The sequence below is a fragment of the Triticum urartu genome, chromosome 7 (genome assembly GCF_003073215.2).
Source record: "Triticum urartu cultivar G1812 chromosome 7, Tu2.1, whole genome shotgun sequence".
In the NCBI taxonomy this organism is placed as follows: Eukaryota; Viridiplantae; Streptophyta; class Magnoliopsida; order Poales; family Poaceae; genus Triticum; species Triticum urartu.
The window spans coordinates 20,370,958-20,377,027 of record NC_053028.1 but is presented as its reverse complement, the minus strand read 5'-3'; positions in this window follow the sequence as shown (position 1 = coordinate 20,377,027).

The following is a 6,070-nucleotide window of genomic DNA, read 5'->3' as shown; positions in this document are numbered from 1 at the left end:
AAAAAGGGAAGTTAAAAAAAAGAGCAAAATGAGGGGGGAGGGGGTCATAAAGTCGTCCTCCACCCCCATTAGCTCTTCAAACCCTAGCCATCGTTGCTGGCTAAATTGACCTCCGAGCACTATATTCACTCCTCAGATCGACTACCCGCCCGTCGCTTGCAGCGAAAGTGGAGCTTGTCGCTGTTGTCCTTGTCATCTATGAGGAGTAGGAGGAAGAGATGTAGCTCGATCGGTGGGAGCTAGTTGAGCATGAGCTTGAGGTGGGGGAGGAGCAGGAGCTCGGGGAGCACCATGTCGTGAAGGTCAACTCATGACATAGTGCACCAATGAGACCACGTTCACCGCCATCCATGTAACCTCCATCTCGTGGTCGAGGAGCACTTGACAATCAATGCATTTGTGGATGCCGCACACGAGGACACCATCGCCCTGCATTGTGCACACGAAAATGAAGAGGGCACAAACGGAATTGTTCCACGGGCTCAACAAAGTCGGCTATGAGTCCACACTCATTGAGGTCGCACCATGGTAGAGGACAACAACGTAGCCTAGGCACCGGGTTCGGCACGGGCAAAGAGATGATCAAGATCTCCTTAGAGTGGTAGATATTTTTATCAAGTGTTAATTCAGGTTAGTTTGGGTATTTTTAAATTCAGTTCAACGGTGTTACACACTATTGCGCACTAAGTTTTTCTTCATCTTTTCTCAATAAGGAGGTTGAACATTCGGTGTATGCGTCATTGTGATGCACACATTCATCTTTATTAAGTTAATGCAAGGTGGACAAAAACATCAACAAGTGTATAAAACATGAACAACTATGGTAGAACAATTACAAAAATTGAACAGCTACGACAAAATAAACTTCTTCCGCAAAAACGCATTTAAGAAGGGATACAACGCCCTTATGACGCTGTCGTCATGTCCAGCCAAAGACGACAAGGACAAGGATTCTCATCCAACTCTTGAGACTAACCAATGAAGTTGTTTGAAAAGATTTTGTGCAAATTTGTGATTTGGGAGTTAAATTTGGGAGAAGGACCACGTGCTAATGTGTTTAACTCAAAATTCAAGGAGCAAACCTCAAGAGGTGGTTTGATGAGTTAAAAACATGAAATATGAGAAAAGAAGTAGAGATGCAAGAAGGAAAATGATTAAAAACAATCGGATGATTATTGGCTTTATCATCTGTGTCCAGCGCCATGCAATCGCGCACATCCTGTGGCGCAAAGCATCTCTCTGTTCCCCACTAGAAAGCAAACCTATCGTGACGCCTAAAACTGAGTGGGCTGTGACTGTTTAACAATTTCTTGTTTTTTACTTACACTTCATTCGTAGTACTTAACCATAAGGAGGATTCGAGAACACCACATTCTTGACGTTGAGTGTGGGTGTTTGTTGGATTTGATACTAGCATTCTAGCAAGTACATGGAGTCATGATTGTTTGGATATAGCAATGCTTACGGTAGCGTCCTTGACGCCTCCACCACTGTTGTGGTCATCAAAGCATATATACCATCACAGCAGCATCGGGGCAGCCCGTCTATCGCCGCAGAATCGTTGAAACAGGCGTGCCACCGTGGCAGCACTACCATGACCGGGAAGCATGTCGTCGCAGCATTGCCGAAGCAATTGTGCCTTCGTCAGAGCATCACCGCAGTCATCGAAGCACACCGTCGTAGCCTTGCCGCAACTGTTCCAAGCACGCCGCCATTGCGTTTCATCACAACATCGGTGCGGTTGTCGAAGCATGCCATCGCAAACATCATTGAAGCAGTGGGATTGCTGTCGTAGCATCGTTTTGGCTGTCGAAGCACTTGCCATGACCGTCGAAGCATGCCACGCAACATCATCGAAGCAACCGGGTTGCCATCGTAGCATGGCCGCGGTTATCGAAGAAGTCGTCGCGGCCGTTGAAGCATGCCATCGCAACATCATCGAAGTAGCCGAGTTGCAGTCGTAGCATCGTCGTGGTTGTCGAAGCACCCATCATTGCCGCCGAAGCATGCCGCTAAACATCATCCAAGCAGCTGGGTTGCCATCATAGCATCACCACAGTCCGCAACTGTCAAAGAAGCCGTCACGACTATCGAAGCATGCCATCACAACATCATCGAAGCAGCTGAGTTGTAGTCGTAGCATCGTCATGGCTGTCGAAGCACTCGCCGTGACCGTCAAAGCATGCCGCGCAACATCAACGAAGCAACCAGGTTGCCGTCGTAGCATGGCCGCGGTTGGCGAAGAAACCATCATGGCCGCCGAAGCATGCCATCGCAACATCATCGAAGCAGCTAGGTTGCCGTTGTAGCATCACCGTGGCTGTCGAAGCACCCACCACGGGTCGTCGAAGCACGTCGTCGCAACATCTTTGAAGCGGCCGGGCTTTTGTCGCATCAGGCCGTAGCTTTGGAGCTGCCCTCAAACTACACCCGCAACAGTTGGACCATCCCTCACGACATCATCGTAATGTCTTTGCAACACGTCTACCACTCTACCCTCGTATGCAGCAGCCACTCCGCCGCCCGTGTCGATGAATTACTTTTTTCTTTTGAGGCAATGGATGACTTGCTGATACTTGAAGAGCATAGACCAGCTAGGGTCTGTGGAATTGTGAAGTCGCTGCACGTGATATTAACCAGTGCGTGGAGATGGACGTGTGCAAGCAACACGCGTGACCAGCAGCCGCGAACAAAATGAATTGAACAAGCTGACTTGGGTGCATCGAACGGCTTATAAGATGGGCTGCCTGGACGATCGAGTGGGCGGCGACCCGGCCGCGGGATCATCCGCATGACGCCTAGTGTCGGCCAATGCAAGAAGGGACATTGTGATTGATCAGCCAAAAGCGAACTCTTGTGCATGCGAAACGAGCCATGTGATCGATCAGCTAGCTTCTTTAACTTTAACCTTGACGGAACTCCGGCGAGCCGTCAATTCATCCATCAGCCGGCCAACGGCGTCGTATGAAGACCCACCCGTCTCCACGGCGCTCTTTGCCTTCACAGCGAGGTCTTTGGCCTTCTTTTGTATGGCGCCGCTCTCCATCAACCCCCCGATGGATCCGGTGATCACCTCGGCGCCGATCGCCCACAGGAAATTCATGCCCGAGAGGTCAAGGCCGCGGGTGAGCTGGCGCAGCTCCGCCAGCAAGAAGTTGGTCAGCGTGCCGAAGGAGACGTATACCACCGAGCTGGCCGGCTTCACGTGCAGCCACTGGAGGCAGTTGTCCACGTCCGGCGAGGGCTCCAACGCTATCACTATTTTTTAACAATGACGTCATATTGATGGCGTCCGATGTTCACGCCAGGAAGACAATTTCTGCCACATACAGCTAGGCTTCTTTGCACCAGTGTATCTATCTCTATCACTTATGTTTTATATTGAGCAAGACAAGGGGCTTAACAACTCTCTTGCTATGTTGGCGTCAATTTTTTTTTTTTATGTTTTGTGTGCAGGTGATGTTGACCTGTGTAGCTTAGAAGCTCCTACTATTTTGATAAACCTTTATTTTTAACTGAGAGAAAACTTGCTACTTGCTGCTTCACCTTTCCTCTTGGGGGGGATTCCAACGACTCTTGTGATAGTAGCAAGGTGTCGTGCTGTATTTGTAGCACGGTAGCATCTAAAGTAGTGGTAGCACTACAAACATATACTCCCTCCGTTTTTTAATATAAGATGTTTTAGGTGTTCCACATGTTGTCTAAATTCATACTAAAATGAATGAATGTACACACTAAAACATGTCTAGATACATTTGATACGTGTGGAATGTGGCCAAAAGCTAAAACATCTTATATTTATAAACGGAGGGAGTAATAACTAGAATTCAGAATGGTTCTTTTATGATGGTTTAGTAGAAACATCTAGATATACCATGACTGTTAAAAATGTCTTCAACTACACCACCCAAATTGGAATTAAACGACCGCAAAAGTTGGCATGTGACATTTGGTGAAGCAATGATTATATATGTACTGGCCACACACATCGTTTGTCACTTGCTTGCCTCCTACAAATAACTAGTGTATTCCCCATGTAGTGGGATAACATATGGTGGGTAGGAAAACCAGAGGAGAATGGAAAAGTGTGAGATAAGAGAAACAATGAGAAGAGGATTGAATGGCATGGACGGTCACATAGCATGATCCAATAGGGAATGGGATGTATCAGAAATTCAAGTTGGGGGCACGTAGAGTGACATATTCGGAACACAAGCGATGAATCTAGCAAGCACCAAATAAGATGTGACTCTCATGACTTTCCGGGCAGATTCATCGGGACTGCGTGTTGTCAAGCCATTGCGACTCAATCTTGGAAGCATTAATGCTCTAAATTTAATCAACCAAGAAGCACGAAAAAGGTCCCAAGCACATGTGAGTCTCCTATGCTATTATACCCGTGTAATCCTCAATTGTTTCCTACGATTCACACGAGGACAATATATCCCGGTGTGACATATTTGTAATTCAAGTATAGAAACCGCTGAGAAGCACGTGGTGAAATGGAGTATGGCTGAATCAAACAAATAAATTACTAGCTTAACGTGAAAGCACCAATATTTTCTGAACATAACTATTGATCATCTCACCTCCCAATTCATAGGATGATGACATATTGTAATATATAACCTTTTTTGCAAGATATACTACTAGAGTTCCTCCATCATTTGTTGTATTATTAGGTTGCAGCTCGTCGACAAGAGCTTTTATTTAATTTTAACTTCAAGAAAGAAAAAGTTCCTCACACCTAGGTGGTGTTGCGGAACGTAGTAATTTCAAAAAATTCTCCTACGCACACGCAAGATCATGGTGATGCGTAGCAACGAGAGGGGAGAGTGTGTCCACGTACCCTCGTAGACCGAAAGCGGAAGCGTTAGCACAACGCGGTTGATGTAGTCGTACGCCTTCATGATCCGACCGATCAAGTACCGAACGCACGGCACCTCCGAGTTCTGCACACGTTCAACTCGATGACGTCCCTCGAACTCCGATCCAGCCGAGTTTTGAGGGAGAGAGTCAGCACAACGGCGTGGTGACGATGTTGATGTTCTACCGTTGCAGGGCTTCGCCTAAGCACCGCTACGATATTATCGAGGTGGACTATGGTGGAGAGGGGTACCGCACACGGCTAAAAGATCCAAGAGATCAATTGTTTTGTCTATGGGGTGCCCCTCTCCTTCGTATATAAAGGAGGGGAGGAGAGGGCCGGCCAAGGACTCTTCCTTTTCCTATGTGGAGAGGGAGATGGTAGGAAGAGGAACGAGGGAGGAAGGAAAGGGGGGCCCGACCCCCCTCCCATTTCGGATTGGGCTTGGGGGGGGGACGCCCCCTCCCTTGCTCCTTTCCCCACCTTTCCACTAAAGCCCATCAAGGCCCATATACCTCCCGGGGGTTCCGATAACCTCCCGGTGCTTCGGTATTATCCCGATCTCACCCGAAACCATTCCGGTATCCAAATATAGTCGTCCAATATATCAATCTTTACGTCTCGAACATTTCGAGACTCCTCGTCATGTCCATGATCACATCCGGGACTCCGAACTACCCTCGGTACATCAAAAACCATAAACTCATAATATAACCGTCAACGAACTTTAAGCGTGCGGACCTTACGGGTTCGAGAACTATGTAGACATGACCGAGACACGTCTCCAGTCAATAACCAATAGCGGAACCTGGATGCTCATATTGGCTCCTACATATTCTACGAAGATCTTTATCAGTCAAACCGTATAACAACATACGTTGTTCCCTTTGTCATCGGTATGTTATTTGCCCGAGATTCGATCGTCGGTATCTCAATACCTAGTTCAATCTCGTTACTGGCAAGTCTCTTTACTCGTTATGCAACACATCATCCCGCAACTAACTCATTAGTTGCAATACTTGCAAGGCTTAAGTGATGTGTATTACTGAGTGGGTCGAGAGATACCTTTCCAACAATCGGAGTGACAAATCCTAATCTCGAAATACGCCAACCCAACAAGTACCTTCGGAGACACCTGTAGAGCACCTTTATAATCACCCAATTACGTTGTGACGTTTGGTAGCACACAAAGTGTTCCTCCGG